At 36.7% G+C, this 17,427-nt stretch overlaps 2 protein-coding genes across 2 annotated transcripts in view; one reads left to right on the top strand and one right to left on the bottom strand.

The window, feature by feature from the left end:
• SPOCK1 (SPARC (osteonectin), cwcv and kazal like domains proteoglycan 1) overlaps positions 1-17,427 on the top strand; it is a 174,991-nt gene that overhangs the window by 13,013 nt on the left and 144,551 nt on the right. The window lies entirely within an intron of this gene.
• KLHL3 (kelch like family member 3) overlaps positions 3,924-17,427 on the bottom strand; it is a 261,783-nt gene continuing 248,279 nt past the window's right edge. Inside the window, exon 16 of the transcript XR_010622101.1 lies at positions 3,924-3,933. The gene's annotated coding sequence lies outside the window, so the exon portion shown is untranslated. The remainder of the gene's footprint in view (positions 3,934-17,427) is intronic.

Genomic DNA, 17,427 nt, shown 5'->3' with positions numbered 1-17,427 from the left:
CACAACCTGTGACTTTCAAAGTTCAGTAGCCCAACGCAAGTGAATTTAAGTGTAGAGCTTTGTCTAGAGACAGATGTATTGGTATTCATGTCTCCACGTCCTCCACATTGAGCAGAATTGTTTCTAGTATCTGACTGGCAAGTCCAGACTCCAGAAACCCTCCAGCCTCCTGCAGCTGTGCACAATAAAGTTTGCCTAAAATTCATAAGCGTTCCAAAAGCAAAAAGACAATAATGGTAAGCCTGTGATGCTGGATGAAAATCATAGAACCTGCAATTACTTTTGAACATGTAATTTTCTTTTAGCCCCGTTAAGATGTTCTTTCAGAAAAGCCTGAATAAATTCCTTTCAGAGAGTTTAGTACTGTACACATCTCTAGCACAAATATATGTTAGCTTTATAATAAATGTTTTCCATTACTGTGCCTCAGATGGCAGATTTCAATTGAATAACTTATTTTGCAATTTATTTTTTGACTGAATTTGAATTAGTTTTAGAAGCTTATTCATAGGACAACTGCACATGAATTATGCTTGTAAATCTTCAGTATATCAGTAGAATTTTTAAACATGCTAACTGAATCAACAGAATACAATAGCTGAGATACTGCATATGAAATATACTATCTTCTGTCAGATGTATTTCAAGCAAATTTGGCTGCTTATATCCTCCAAGCAGATGCACGTCTTCGTGTCATAGAAGTGTAATATTAAATTTCTTATAAGCTTGTAAGCAACCAATTTTTTTCATTATATATAGCATCAAAAGTGATGGAAATGGGTTCCCCATCTATAATGGTATTATAGCTGATGTGCTTTGAGATGAGACAGTGATCAATAGATTACTTGTTTAGAATTTTATTAGCACTTTGGGAACACTTGTTAGTTTGGTCAATAATGGTGCTGACTTTCTTTTAAAATCTCTTATTTCACTGCCTGTGAAGCAGATAATTTTTTAAAAGGAAATTCATGCTTTCCCCTTGTCCTTATTTTGCTCCTATTGAAATAAATACATCTTTGGGAATATCATATGGTCCAGCCCTGCTCTTGCTGACGTCACTTAGTAAGCAGCAGTCTCCCTCCTTTTGCTGCACTTCAAAGGATAGGAATTCATTCTTTGGAACATAATTAAATGTTTAAAAAAGAACTGTTTGGAAAAATCCAGGCATGCAAATCTTCCTTCCTTATTTGCTTTGAGAGAGAGACCCTCCCACGAGGTACCACTCAAAGCAGTTGCTTGGGTTTGTATTTCAGTTGGGCCTTGTTTAGTCATTATTTGGCTTAAATCTATTGCTCTGCCATCCCATACGCAAAGGTAATTTGCACAGTATTTAAATGTGTTAATACAATTGTGAGTTAATAGTAACCATCATTTGATTCTAATCCAGAAGAGACACTCCTGGAGGGAGAGAAGGTAGAAGGCAGACAGTGGGCATTGAAAGACAAAATTCAAGATTTTTAGGACAGCATTCAAGTAAAATAAGTGGTTTCAAAGTCAGATCTCAGTAAACAGAGTTTGAAAATAATACATTTGAGGGAAATAATTATTAAGATAATTGACATTTCGTTACTGTAAGGAGCATGAATGCAAACTATCTGAATACCAAGAATTTAGTTAATGACAAGGTTCTTAGTGACTTCAGTAACAAGAGATTGTCCAGAGAAAGTGAAACTTGTAGTCTTAAAGGAACAAAGCTACAGTATCAAACACAGAAAGTCAGGTACAAAAGGAAATATTTGGGAAAGGATTTACGATTAAAAATTATCTATGAGTGTATCAGAAAGTAAAGAAGAATCAAACTAATGACTTGCAGCTCAATGGAAAGAAAATCCTATAGAAGGGCAATGCTGGGAAGGGAAGAACATTGTTACTTGTCTTTACTTTACCTTTAACTTAAAGGTCAGCTGCAATCAGATGGGTATTGCAATTAATATCATCCACTGAAGTTTAAGGGTATGGATTAGGAGAAAGAACAGGCTTGAGTAGATTAGATGTCTGCAAATCAGTTGGGATTGATCTAATGGTTAAGTGAGCTCGCAGAAATAATTCTAGAAATACTGGAAGTTATTTTTGAAAACATGGCTTATGGAGGCCTCAGAAAGCACAAGTAACATCCCCATTGTTCAAGTGAGAGAAAGGGGAAAAAAATGGAAATTATATCTCACAGTTTGATACTGAAATCCTGGAAGGAAAAAAAAAGTACCAAAGTAAATATTAAAACAAATACTTTTTAACATCAAGAAGATAAAGGGACGAATAAAGCTGGTATGAATGTCAAACAAAATCTGTTGCTCTTCCTGTGACATTTACGGGCCTTGAGACACAAGGATGAACTTGCACTGTCGTGTACCTTGACTTTAATAAGGATTTTGGCACTGGTTTACGTTACTGTCTTATAAGCAGACTGAATAAGAACTGACTAAAAGAAACAATTGTGAGGTGGCTAGAAAGTCAGTTGGAAAGCTACGTTCTGGTGGTGGTTGTCAGTGTTCTGTGTTTGGCTGGAAGGATGAATTGAGTGTAGTTCCTCTATGATCTGTAGTGGGTCCAGTTATTATTCACCTGTTTCATGAAATTGAAATTATTATTCTTATTAAATTTAGAAATGTAGCCAAGCTGGGAAAAGCTGTGCACGTATTAGAACAGTAATAAAATTCATACAGCCTTAAGACATTAAGTAAATGGTCTGAAAACAAAGGATGAAGTTCTGTTAAGAGAGATGCAAAGTTCTAAGCTGGGTAAGAATAATCAACTGCACAAAAACGATGAATAATAATTGGATAGTCATAAATTCTAACTGATAGCCATAAAATCGGATTGGGGATTACAGTGGATTACAATTTGCCATCAGTCAGCAGTGTTGTTCTATCTCAAAGAAAGCAAGTGTTGCATTGGCATGTGCAACCAGGAGTAACCCTTTAGCCCCAGTAAGCACCAGTAAGACTTTGGCTGTAAAAGTCTGTAGAGTCTCTGTGTTTGAAGGTGTTTTGAAATACGTTAGACAAATTTCATGTGGATAATGACACAGCTGATGTAGCTACAGGAAGAGAAATGGAACCAACAACCTTCTCAGAATTGTCATCCTAGCACTGTGATTCTGTGGTTGCATAGTGATTAATGGAAACGAGTTAATTTCACTGAAAGAGCACAGAAGAAATGCTGAAAAAGGTATTTCATAAAATAGATTTTCAGTCAAAGCAAGGAAGGGGGGAAAAGGATGAATAGGTATCTTTGACAGATGTTTTGGCACCATCTGCAAGAAATACAGGTTCTCATTTGATGGGAGTAATGTGCATAAGCTTCAAGATGCATACTAACCACAGTCATCACAGGCTTGCAAACCTGCATAAGGATAATCAAGGACTGGCAAAAAGGCTGTTTTGCCTGACTACACCTTCCTATCTCACTTGCTTTCTACTACAGGAGGACATCTGCTAGGTGATTCTGGAATGGGATATTAGTGGTTTTTCTGACCAAGCAAGACCATGATCTAGCTCTAATGATTCAGATTTGGGTGAAAATTGGTTAGTTATTTCTTTTCAGTCCATTAGATAAAATATGACAACGCATGTATATTTAGGAATTAAATCTCCTTTTGCTATATACCTATATGCCCAGGTTACCAGAAGATTAATTGAATCATAGCTATTTTCCTTCCTGTTCTTACTACTAGAGATTAAACATGTTTGCATAAAATACTAACTTGATGAAAGCTGACTACTTGTGTTCTAGCTTTGCAATCCTTAGTCATTTTGAAAGTTACTTAAAGCTAAAAAATGGTACCTCTGTAGTACATATCAAGATAAATAATTTAACAGCAACAACAAATAAAGGCATTTCTGTGTTGTTCAGCACCAAAAATTTTCCTAAACATAGTGGTAAAAACAGCTATCACGTTGGATGGCATTGTTTAGTCATTCAATCACAATCCATCTTTTCTCCTTGTGTCCTCTGGTTGCAAGATATCAATGGATTTTGTGATTAATGTGTATCTTCATGCTGTCAGTTATTGGCTAGCAGCTTTCTTTAAAGGTCTTGTTATTCAGTGTTTCGACTTTCCATACGTTGTCTTCAAAGTGTAAGGTCAGGAAAGCTATATCTGAAAGCAAGAATTTGTCTTGCACTGTCCTTCATGAAACCTCTGTTGGAGGATTTGATCTATTTTATCTAGGGCATGTTGTCTAGCATCATTGTTATATATGTGCATCCTTGCAGTGCCTCTGTAGCCATATGAGAGGGAAGCATCCAGATGAATTGCCTCCCCAAAATGAGGAACTATTGTGTTCACTTTAACCCAAAGACAGAAAAATAGAATCAAATCTTGAAGAACATACTGGGACAGTAATAAACCAAGCCATTAATTCTCTTAGTTTCTTACCTATAATCTCATACTTAGCAACAGATAAAGAGAACTCCCCAGGAAATGGACACGCAGATAAGCAATCCTAGGGATTACTGTGTGTTGCAGCAATCTTTAATGCAACGTAAGGAACCATTACTGAAATTATTTTAATGTGATATTTCAGTGTCTTCACACAGTTTCTTCTTTTTTTTTTATCTGTTGGGATTGAAAAACATATATCAGAAAATGCATGCAACTGGTCTGTAAGAACAGAAGTGTCGTTGCTGCAGAGACTACAGTAACTAACCTTGCTTGTGTTCAGTGAGGACCTTTGCAGTGATCTTTCCTATTTAAAACTTAGAAATAAGGATTTGTTGACTTTGGCTGTAGATACCTGTGAAACTGAGAGAGGGAAGAAATCCTGTTGTGCACAGTGATAAAATATAGGGAAGAAATGGTGGCTTCTCTCTCATTAGACCATAAAACTGACTAAGAAAGTTGTGTATAATTCAAAAAATAAATAAAAATCTAGCCATGATTTGTTAATTCATCATGAGATTTAGTACCAATTTTTTTTATTGTTGCAGTAAATTGTCTCTAACCCACAGGACCAGTTCATCCTCAAAATCCAGATAATATTTAGCAATCTCAAAAGAGAGCATTGTGCAATAATATTTTATGTCTGTAACAACTTTTCCATTTTCCTTTTTATCAGTCATCACTACCTTGTATCTTTAACATCAGTAGGAGAACTGTAAAATACTCGTTCTCCTGTGCTAATGCATTTCTTTCCCTCCCTTCCTCCTCCTCTATTTTGTCCTCCATTTTGGTTGAAATACAGATGGTAGAACAGTAGCATGATGATTGTCTGCAGTAAAGGCATTGTATTTTTATCTAGTTCTTGCATTTGCTGCGTTCTCAGCATGAGCTGTATTTAATTGTTCTCAGTCTTATTTGCGTAACTGCTTCTGGCTTCATGGTTCTATGGCAAAAATGTGACTTGATATTTAGGCAAGCATTTTTCATTTTCTGTACGTTTCTCCTTCTGAGCTACTTTTTCATTGAGTGGCAGTACTAGTGTATTTTCGAACACAGGACTGTGCCAATAACATTTTTCCAATGCCCATAAATAAATTAAGTATACTGTGGCTTGAAAGAGGAATTGTTATCAGCTGGTGTTCTACTACCTACACAAAACATTTTATCTTCTTTCAGTTTCTATTACTGTCCTTTCCCTTGATTTTGTATGGGAAATTTCATTCCCTGTCAGCATCTTGTGGCACGTTTGTGTGTAGCATGCTTGATGTATGGAACTACTGCAAACACCTAGCATGAGTAGCTCAGCTTTTACAATTGCATTGAAGATGAAATTTCTGACAGATGTGGCTGTTTATGTGAATTGAAAATAGGCCTTTTTGTATCAGTCACATCTGCACAGCTGAAAGCCAGCTGCCTAGTCTGCAATAGCTGTCCAATGACTCTGTAGTATGCACTGAAATGAGTTTTTTTTTCTCAAGGCGGCGGTATAGGGAGCTGCCTTGAGAACTACCTAAGAGTATTTAAGCTTCATTCTGTTGTTTGGAACTAGAAAGTGGCCATGCTTTGTCAACTTAGTTGTATCATCTTTGCAAACTGCAGAGTATTTGAGGATTTCCTACCTAAGGATCTGGCAAATACTTAGTAGGAGAAAAGCACAGGGTTTTAGGGTGAAGGACGAAGGAGGCGAGAATTCGAGATACTGTCACTTTTATTTTCCTTTGTTCTGGGGAAGAGAGCTGAGAGAAGGGAAGATGAAGTATGCAACAGGTTTAACGCTTTGAAACAGAATCAGATAGTTTAATAATGGATTTTGTGTGTGACAGTCCTTTGGCATCGCTGATTTTTACCTGTCCATTAGTATGCTCTCTGTTTTGTCAATCTAGCAAGAAGGGAAGAGTCTTTTGCTTGCTCTTCTAAAAGAACTGGATTCCTTTTGTGATCTCTCTGCAGCTTTTAGATTAAAAATTATTTTGAATTCAAATAAGGATACGATGCTCTCCAGACTTGAAGATATGTCGTTCACTTCTATTTAGCATTCTGTGAAGGAAGGAATGGCATTTCAGTATATTACTGAAGCAAAGCAGTGCAAGGTGGAGACTTTGCATTCTGCAGGGAGGAGAGGCCAAGAAGGGAAGATTTAAATGTATATCTGGTGCAAAAGTAATTCTTATAAGAACTATTTGAATTTGAGTGGGAATGTGTACGTTAAACTCTTATTTTATCTCCCTCCATGTGTTTTACATTGGCACAAAAAGTTGTTTCAAAAGGAGATGATTAAAATTAAAGTCTGAATTATTCTAAAGCATGTTTTTTAAGGCATGGAATAATTATAAAAGGTTGTTCTTATAGGTGGGCAATTTCCTCAATGATAAGAACTTCTAGTCTGAGAAATTAATTTTCAGTATGCTATCTAAATAAAAGGTTCATTAAAATCTTCATATGGTTTGTAGTAGGGAGCTAATAACAATGTTTTGTTTTCTGTTTCAATTATGGTAGTTGTGAATTAACTGGCATTTTAATAAAAATTAATAGTAACATTTATTTTCCATTGAGTGCTGTGAATTTACGTGATATGTCTGAAACATATGAAGAGCCTAGGGTGTGGATGTGTGGTGAATGGATTTTATTTTAATGAACTATAATGTAATTGCCCTGTCCTGGCGATTAAAGTTGGGCATTAAATCTAAATTCATTAATTCTTTTGCATCCTTTTTTTTCCATAAAGAGTTGAGGAGGAAGTACTAAAAATTCCTCTAAGCTCATAAAGCTGGAAGAAGTGTATGACGAATAGATTTAAAACGGATTACTAAGAGGTAGAACACAAAGGCAGAATTACATAGGTGTCAAATTCTGCCCTCAGTTACATGCAGGCTCCTTAGTAATATTACAGTGATTTGAATTCAGCTTAGACTTGCATTACTTGGATGGAAAATGCGTGCTCACGGTGTATTTCTCTTTTTTGGTCATTCCAGTACAAGTGGCCAGTAGTCATTTTCACATGCATTTTATGGTCCATAGATTATCATAAATTTTGCAAATAATTGAGCCAGTCTGTGCCAAAATAGTTTTTCCTTTTTGTGAATTACATGTCTTGTGGATTTTACTCATTCCTGATAAGGAATTTTGATAATTTTGATAAAAACATCTAAAATCTTGGCAGGACTGGAAAACCAGTTTGTCATCTCTTGCCCCTTATCCCGAATAATCATAACCATACCTCAGATCTCTTTATCTGTTCTGCTGAATTTGTGTTTCTGACTAGTGATCGAGTACCCTGGTAGCCTTGTTATCTTTTGCATATGTGTGTAAGCACATTTATTCCGGAAGACTTGGAATAAATAGGATGCAGTAAGGTGGTGTCTGAGGCGTTCGGGTTTATTATTAAAAAGCTTATGAATTATAAAGCCATGGTTTTCAAAGAACTTTCAAAATGAATGAAGCACATGAAGCAAACTATTACACATGTCCCATTTTTGGATTTTTGCTTTTCAGTGCTGTTTTCTATGAGATGTCTTCATAATGGAGACTGAGAAATGTCAGTAGATTGACAATTAAAAAGCATGGACTTGATCAAATCTGTCAGAAAGGTTATCCACAGCAATTATGCCTTAACGAATGTGGAGATCCAGAAGTGCTTGTGATCTCAGCATGATCTCAAAGTTTGAGAGTCTTAGAGTTCTTCTAAATTCTAATACATTTATGTACTGTGCCCTTCTACTAAAGCAATTTCACACCTCATCTACTAGGGATGAAAATGGTGCGGAACAAACTATAAATCCAGCAAAATCTTAGTTTAGTAGATATATCATCCTATCAGAACTTTTTCACATAAATAATTAGTTCATCACTTTCTCAATCTCCTAAACTTGGAGAGCTTTGAAAGTGGCATCAGATGATATTATCACAAGAGACTTTCCAGGAGTTAGCTAGTCCACTTCTTCCATCGGGGAAGAAACCACTGTATCTGCATCGTTCCTTACAAATGCGTTCCTGAAGACCTCCCATGCAGCACACTCTGCAGTCTGCTCAGTGATGTATTCTGGTGTTCTCCTGTTTTAACCATGACAAATCTGTAAGCTGAACTTCTGTTTTTGCAGTTCAGATATTGGGGTTGAAACTTTTGACGTTGGTGCAGCAAACAGTTGGGTACCCAACAGTTGGGTTTTTTTTTCAGCAGCCTTTTCCTTATATGAAGGGTTGTTGTTAGATTTCCCTCCAGTACTATTGGTTTTTCCTTAAATATTATTGGCTAGTCTTGCTAGCCTCTCTCAGCTTGATCAAATTGAGTTTCTGTGAGTGGGACAGGGAGCAAGCTGTCTGTACGATAACACTGAACTAAATCTGTTTCTGTCTGTTTGGATTTTTGCCAGGACATGATCCTCCATAAATAACACAACGCAATGTTTGCATTCCTGGTGTTCTTCACCAGAATCTCTGACTTTGAAGCAAGCAGCATTTACACGTCATTTGAAATAATTTCACCCTCATTGCTTTCATCTGGTTAAATAATCCTTTAATCCATGCTCAGAACCAACAGATCTTTCCTTTTTTAATGCTCTTACTTGTGGATGCCTTTACTATATTATAGTAGTGTAGATAAGGTATGACTGATCAGTTTATCGAATAACAGTTGTTACTGGACCATTAATTCTGGGTTCATAGATTATTAGAAGTACAGATTTTTACACCTAGGGCCAGTAGTGTTTTTTTTTGTAATTTAGATTTAGAAGATATTAATGCAAGCAGAAAATTGAATCAGCATTACCATCAGTGCATTAAATTATTACATTTTATTATAGAATTCCTTTAGAATATAACAGCAGATACAGATAGAAGAAAGATGCATGAGGACTACCAGGAAATCGCATAGGTCTTTAAATTGCATAGGTCACTGTGAAAGTAATGCCTCCTATTCATTTCCATGGAAACTACAATCAATACAAAGGGCGCAGTAACAAACTCACAACTACAAAATACTACTTTTCAACACAGTCACCATCAATGGCTATGGAATTTCAGCAGCAATGAACAAGAGCCTGCATGCCATGCTCATGGGAGGAGGGGAAGATTTTCAGAAACTCCATCATCTTTCTAAGGTACTGCCAACTGGACTTTCCCAAGATAGGATCCAAGAGAATCACTGTTCAGTGTTCAGTTCTGGGATAATTATGAGCTGACAGAAAGGAGGGAGCAAACTGAAAAATGGGCAATAACTCCTCCAGGTTGTTGTGAAACAGTCACTGTTAAGTTACCATTTAATTTAATGGTAGTTTAATTTTTCCCTCTGCCACTTAACAATCCTGTGCTTTACCAGTCAGTATATACCAAACTCTACTGAGGATGAAAGCTTCCTCATATTCATGTAGTGGCTTCATTATTAATCACTGCTGATAGTCCTTCGATTTTTCAGCTTCATGTCTTTGGATTCTTCCTCGTGGCAAAGTGAACTTTTATGAAACTTTCAAGTCTAATCATGTAAATTCTGTCCAATGTTTCATTCAAATTAAAATCTATTACATTTTTTATCCCTTTCAGCTGCTAATTTCTGTAACTTGATGAGAAAAAAATGATGACATTTTTTGACGCTTTGTTATGTTTAATTCTCCAGGACTTGAAATCCACAGACCTGATATTTTCTAATGGTGAATCATAGTACCATTGTAGTCAATGGGAATTCTGTCATTTATCATAGTGCAGGCAGAATTTCAACTGAGATGCTTTCTTTGTCTTAAAGTCTATGGTGATGAATCAAAACTGGCTCTTAACATCCTTTTTTTTTTTTCTTTCTAGTAACTGTACTAGGAATGATATATTAGCATGGAAAATATTCTGTCCTTGATGCTGAATGAATGATCCTAGAAGTGCCTAGAGATAATGTCCCTGTGTCCTTGGTGTGTGCCACTATGTCTGTGGGCATGACAAAGATGTGGGAACATTCTACTGGATAACAGCCTGATGCTACTGGAGCTTCTTGTAGCTCTTCCCATTGCTGTCCTCACAAAACCTGGGTTTAATTGGTATTAGCCTCCTAAAATCCTGTTCCTTAGGAAAGGCAAACTGTCAGTACAACAGTCTCTCTACTATGTGTTCTTTTTCTTCATCATTGGTTTTGTCTGTGTTAAGTTTTGCCCTCCATTTGTGTGTAACATTACTTTTCGTTTAGCTTTTTTTTTTTAATTAAGCTTAGTTGCTTTGTTATACTGTTTTGACTTCCTTCTGTACAATCTTTCTGTCACTGAAATTCATAAAGTTTAGCTACTATTGAAACGTGGTGAAAAATAGTTGCTTTGAGTGAACCATTTCAGAGATGAAAAGGTCCTATTGAATCTCAGAATAATACTTGCTCAAGCACATGGATTTTTTTTGGAATGAGGCCCAGGGTTTGGCTTCATTTTTTCAAAAATTTTATTGCCTCTTCTGCTGCCTTCTCTCCTGGCTTCTGTGAAATTTACTATTCTCTCTGCCTTTTGTGCCTTGTCTTTCATTCTATTACTTTGTGCTCTCTGTCCGAACTAATATAACTTCTCTTATTGCTTTGGTTTGGATCCTTGTCATGCATATTCCACATCAGCAGTGCTGATTTCTCCCATTTATGTTTTGTCATTATCTTCCTGTGGGAGTAGATGTGTGGTAAGACAGATTAGCTTAGATCCCGTGTTCTGAGAACAATAGTTGTTTTCTCTAACGTTGAAAGTCAACAGAGGAAAAGGAAAAGGCTGTTGAGCAGAAAGATGCTTCTGTGACTGTGAGGCAGCTGGAAATCATGAATGAAAGGAGTAGAAGAAATGCACCATTTGTATATGGTGTTAGTGTATAGTAATAGGAATATTTATTTATTTATATTTGTTTTTTAAAGAAAGAGCTACAAAGTTGATGTTCTCTTCTTAAAAGTCAGAAGGGGTTATTCCAGTGCTGAGAATAAGATTGATCCTGCAGGAGTTAAGCAAACAAAGTGAGCTGGTTTAAATATGATGTCTCACAGTTATGCTCAGCTAGGTAACTAGAGAAGCATTTAAGCACAAACCATCAGTGAGGAGACCTGGCAGAATGAAAATGGAACTGAAGATTACTTGAGCCTCTCTGAACTGAAATTACTTTTTTGTTGTTTCTGCATTCAAACACGAAGATGAGCAGTTTAGTCTATTTTGTGTCCTTTCTCAACATCCTGATATGAATGATCATTTTTCCAATCTGCCTTATTTGTTCATAGTGGAATAAAAAGTGGTCATATTCATGTTAATGTAATGGTTCCTTTGGTTGCAAAATATATTTTCTCCAGCTTCTCTCAAAATTTTCTTTCTTATTCACCATAATTTGTCTCTTCAAACATTGTCTAAAATGAAGACTGCCTATCTTTATTAGGTTGTCACTAGATTTGTGGGCCATTTTCTGTTGATGGTTACAGTGGCATTGTCTTTGTAATTAATTCCTCATATAAGGATTTGTTAGTGTTTTTACTTTAATGTGCCCACACAATGGAACAGTAACGAATTTCAAGAAAAACAGATAATTAGAAATCTAAGTTACTGCATGAAAGACCTTAGTTGTTTCTATAGCTGACATCAGTCATAAAAAAATAAAAAATTTGTAATGCAACTATCATACACTGATTGCATGTAAAGACCCTTAAAAATCCCTCATGCATTCCCCAGAGCCTCTATCTCACTTTCACTGTTAACATATCTAAAGATTGCTGGGAAAGTAAGGCTGAGGATGTGTCAGGTTCACACACTAGCAGGATAGAATTTTATTCATCGTGGACAACCAGCTCGTTCCTTCTTGTGCTATTATTTCAAGAATTTGTAACCCAGTATCTTAACAATTAATGCGATTCATTATGTCTTTCCAATCATTAAAACATCTAGTATATGAAAGCAGAAGCACACCAGAAATAAAGGCTTTACCTTGGCTCCCTGCTTTTCGTATTCTTTCTCAGTGAGATAAGGGACAGTCTTTCCCATTCCCCTAAGCAGAGATGCAGTAGAAGAATTGATAATCCTCCAGAATGAGGAAGGGGCAAGGAATGCTTTCTTCCCCTGCTCCTTCCCATCTGCTGGACTTACTGCCAACAAAGGTCTCAAGAGGTCATCAGCTCAAGAGTCCATATCATTCTGTTAGCCCAGGCTAATCATAAACTTCTGAAGAAGGACATCCGATTACTCCTAAAGCTTCCCTCATTCTCCATCAAATCTCTGTGCTCTCATTTAAGACTCTTGTTCCTCATCCTGTCCTGGAGATGCAGAGTAAAATCTTCAAGGATAACTTCTTTCTTAATGTCAAGCGTTTGCTCATTTCAAGACATATCATGATTCCCTGACGAGCTTTTTATTTCTCAGCTAGTTCTATCTGTTTCATTTCTTCTTTTCCTTACAAGTCATATTCCAAATTTTATCAATTTTACTATTCCCTCCTGAAGTCTAATCCTCATCTTATCCTCTTCTGTATGTCTTGTTTATACTTTTCCCCAGATGGGACCATATTCCAACTGAAGACATCAACGGCGCTTAATAGAGCAGAATAATTATCTTCCGTGTTTTAGTTAAGACTTTTCTATCTCTCCAATAATAAGAGTTTACTTTTTTGCAACAGCTTGACAGTTTTGATTTCTATTCATTCTGCGGTCCGTTGCCTCTCTGGGATCTTTTCCATCTAGTCAATCCCCATTTTGTGCTTATTCCTTTGATTTTTTCTTTCTAATGGTGTTACCTTCTATTTGTATCTACTGACTGTTGCCTTATTCATTCCTCCCATTTCCCAAGATCATTTTTCACTGTAATCTCCAGAGCATAACAGCTCTTTTCCTCATTTCCGTGGTTTATAAGCCTGTTCCTTTATCCAAACAGCTGATCTATCTCTTCATCTCAAAATATCTCCTCATTTAACTGAATCATGCCAATTAACAAAAAGTTCCTGCTGTGAGTTTTAAAAATAAAACAAAGCAACCTCATAAAAAGCAGACAAACAAACAAACAAAATCACCTCAGATCTTTCTGTTCATTTCAGGATGTCAACCTCAGTCTGGGAGGTTTCTGACCGCTGGTGATTGGGGATGCAGTGGGGACAGGTTGTTTGTTTAGCTGTTACCAGTTACTCAGGTATTATCTTTGAGATGAAGCTCCAGAGGCTTCAAGCCTGCCCAGCAGTCCATAGGAAATGAACAGATGTAAGAGCTTCATGGATCCACAGGAGCAGGATGCTGATCCAGGGTAATGTTTGTTGTGTTTGGCAGGATGATTACCCAACTGGTCAAAACCCAGGAGCCTGGCTCTCACTGCTGGGTCTGAGCTTCTTTCCTGCTGAACCTAAACCAAAGCCATTAGTAGCAAAGTGCCTACGTAGGAGCAAAGTGATGAGAAGTCAAGGGCTGTCTTCTGCTTTGTCTTTTGGGTTTGTTTGCTTTTTCATTTTATTTGTTTGGTAGTGGAAATTGTTTTTGTTTTCTTATTTTTCTTTTGTTCCTAATCAGATACTGCTGCTGAAAACTTCTAAACAAGGCAAAAATACTTTTTGTGAAAGGAAAATCACATATCTGAGGTTTGTAGTTGCAATGGGAATGGACCAAGAAATGAAGTCACACACCTCAGCAGATAACAGAAATTTGGAATTACATCTTTTATGCAGTTCTGTGTCTGTCCTGACTACAGGAGAGCTACTGTGGCTGGAACTATGGGTACAGTGCATTGCATGTGATTGCTGGAGTTGTAGGCTGGCTCTAATTTCATTCTGGTAGGCAGATGGACCACTGGCTCCTGCCATTTCTATACCATGATATTCCTTATGGCCCAGCTGTGGAGGTTCTCCATGTCAGCAGAGTTCTAAATCAGGGCAGTATAGCAAATGAAGTGAATTATGTTTATGGAAATAGAAAGAACACCATCAAATATTACTTTTTTTTTTTAATAGTTCCACACATGAGGAAAATATTCAGTGTCCTTCACAGAGGCACATGGTCTTCAAGTGTCAGTTGCTTAAAATACACTGATACCATTGGGGTGTCACTTTAGGCCTAAACAATAGCAGGATCTAGATGGGATGTGTAGTAGACAGTTTAATTTGGTCAATAGTTTAATTTGGTCTGCAACATAATGGCACTTTAAAATATGTGCTGACATTTCTGCTAGTCTGCCTGCCATCAGTTTTGCCTCTATGTGGTAAATAAAGGCTTACTAACTCAAGAAGGAATTAGCATGAAACACATCCATCAATCTCCTTAAAGAAGCATTATGTAGTAGAATTTTATTAACTCTGAAGTAAAGTATAATTGAACAGAAATGTGTGCAGCAACTGATAGGGTTGTCTCGAGAAATCCTCAGCACTGTTAGTTTTATTTCTTTTTGTGCACATTTTTAGTTCTAGCTTGCACCCTTCTGTTTTCACTCCTCAGCCTGCAGACAATGCTAGACATTTTATTTTCCAAGGTTTTGCAAAATAACCTGTTTCTTACACATCAAAAATGACTGACTGAACTGAAATCAGATAAAGTGCACATGGGTGCATTCTATCACCTGTATGCTGCAAAGTCACTTCTAGTTCATCTGGCTGTTGTTTGCCCTGTGTAGCAAAATAGTTCACAGCATCCTATATTGACAGTGGAAGATAAATGTTACAGCAGATACACTTAAAACCTTCAATCCAATTTTAGAAGCATTACTAGCAGTTGAAATATCCAACATTGGGGTATAAGGAGCATTACTAGAATTGATATTACCTTTGGAGAATCTCTTGTAAACCGGACTGTTTATTATGAAGCAATTCTATTTTATAGCATTATAGACTTCGTAGCATGTACACTTCGGAGGGGAAAAAAAAAGAGGGACATAAATTAACCTTAGAAATGGTTTCATATCTAGTATCAAATGAACTGCTGCAAGCCTAATCAGGAAAGAATAGAAATAAAAAAGATTCACATTGATCTCAGCATTCCTGATTTCAGATCCTATCTGTGTTGGACTATAAAAGTTACACCATGCTACATTCAACTTTTACGAAAGTTAATACATCTTCCATTAGTTCTTTAAGTTCAAAACCTATATGTTTTCTCATTAGTTTAGATTCAGGAATCCCTTGTGCATCAGTATTTTTCTACCTTTGCAATTATAATTCCTGTTGACTTCAATAGGGTTTCATTCATGGAGGGGTGCAAGCATAAGCCTTGAAAAGGTAGGTGAGAAATGAGCTGCTTAGCTTTCTTTACTAAGTATTATACAAGCTTGGTGACTTTTCAGCCTTTATTTACAACTGACATTAAATAAAATGGAATTATTTTTTCAGTTCCTTCTAAGATGTTATTTTACAGGGCTTCCTATAGGCTCTCCATTTTCGAGTCTGTGTTTCCACCATCTGTGTATGTGTAGCCAAGTTGCTGAGATTACCATATGTTGGGAAACTCTGGTAATTCAATTCCATCATTTCAGCCTCCCTCAAAATTTTTAGTGAGATTAGTATTCTTAATTTACTTTTCAACTCTATATTGATATACTCCAATAAAATAACTCTCACTAGTTTGTGTGAAATCTTTTCATTTTTTCTCAATACTACTGAGAAAGTATCATTAAACACCAAGTGAAGGAGTTAACCTTACCTCGGCATTATTGCCACAACTGCATCCCCTGCACAGGATTTATTTTGTTTGGGATCTGTCCTAATTGTTCTGACACTTGACAGTGCTTTTTTTTTTTTTTTTTTACTTGACATGTTTTTGTACTACATCACAGTAACTTCTGATTAATCTGTTTTAAAGTGGCTGAGCTATGAAAAGAGGAAAATTGGCAGAAGTGCATTAATGCATTGCATTCAGATGATCACATGTGACACTTCAAACTACTCATTATTAAATCCAGAAAAAATCTTTGCTTGCTGTTATTTGGTTGAGGTACCCCAGGGGCCAGATACACAGCATTGATAGCACTCCGTGTTACCTCTTGCATCTATTTGCTCCTTCAGTTTATAGAGCCCATTGTGGAATTCTTTCATACAGGGATTCAGGGCCCCAGATGAAGAGATGCTCTCTTCTGTGCACTTTCCCAGCAGAGAGATTTATAATGCTTTTGTGAAATTCTTGTTTGACAATATGTGCAAGTAACCTTATAGAATCTCAGATCCCTCACAGGTGAACTCCAGATTATTGAAGAGCTATCCTTTTTTTTTTTTTTTTTTTTTAAATTTTGAGACAGAATCAAGTTATACGTTTTTATTGGAGATGTAAAGTCTCCTGCTTTGCTGTGTCTCAGTACATCTATATTTTTAAGACTGCTGAGTGCTTCTACCTTTCTCAGTGATGTTTGTGCATCTCAGTGTTGTATTTTCAAATCCTCATTACTGCTTTCTTAATCCATCACCTTTCTTGGACAGTGTCCAGCTCTTATTGACTGCTTTCTTCTGTTTAAATTCAATTCATTTATTTTATCATTCATTTCAATTCCCAAATTCAATTAAATTATTTAAATTTCAAGTGAATCTACAAACACCTGTTTCATTGTTTTTCCATTCAAAAACTCAGTAGATATTGCTCACACAAGTACAAAGCAGAATGTGTAAAATTAGCAATCTGTTGTCTCCTCAAATAATCTTATGCATGTGTCCAGAACTGGATTCGGAAAACAGAATGGAAAAGAAGCTGAAGAGGAAGTCAGTGGGATATCCTTAGAATCATAGAACGGCTTGGGTCGAAGAGGACCTCAAAGATCATCTAGTTTCAATCCCCATGCTCAGGGCAGAGTCACCAGTCACTAGACCAGGCTGCCCAGAGCCACACGGGATGGGGCATCCACAGCCTCTCTGAGCAACCTGTTCCAGTGCATTACCATCCTCTGAGTGAAAAACTTCCTCCTAACATCTAACCTAAATCTCCCGTCTTAGTTTAAAACCATTCCCACTTTTCCTGTCACTATCAACCCGTGTAAACAGAAGTGTTGATGATGTGGTAATGATGATTAAATAACTGCAGTATTGAGATAAGACATTTTTTGTGTGTGTGCAGGATTTTGTAGGAACAACTGAATGCTTTTTCCAGCTCACGTTGAGGCGCTTTGGTAACGTTGGGGGCC

This window comes from Cyrtonyx montezumae, unplaced genomic scaffold (assembly GCF_038088225.1).
Source record: "Cyrtonyx montezumae isolate F1298 unplaced genomic scaffold, pur_monq_1.0 scaffold_18, whole genome shotgun sequence".
Lineage (NCBI taxonomy): Eukaryota > Metazoa > Chordata > Aves > Galliformes > Odontophoridae > Cyrtonyx > Cyrtonyx montezumae.
The sequence above is the reverse complement of the archived record's forward strand: the minus strand, read 5'-3'. Positions and strand labels throughout refer to the sequence as shown.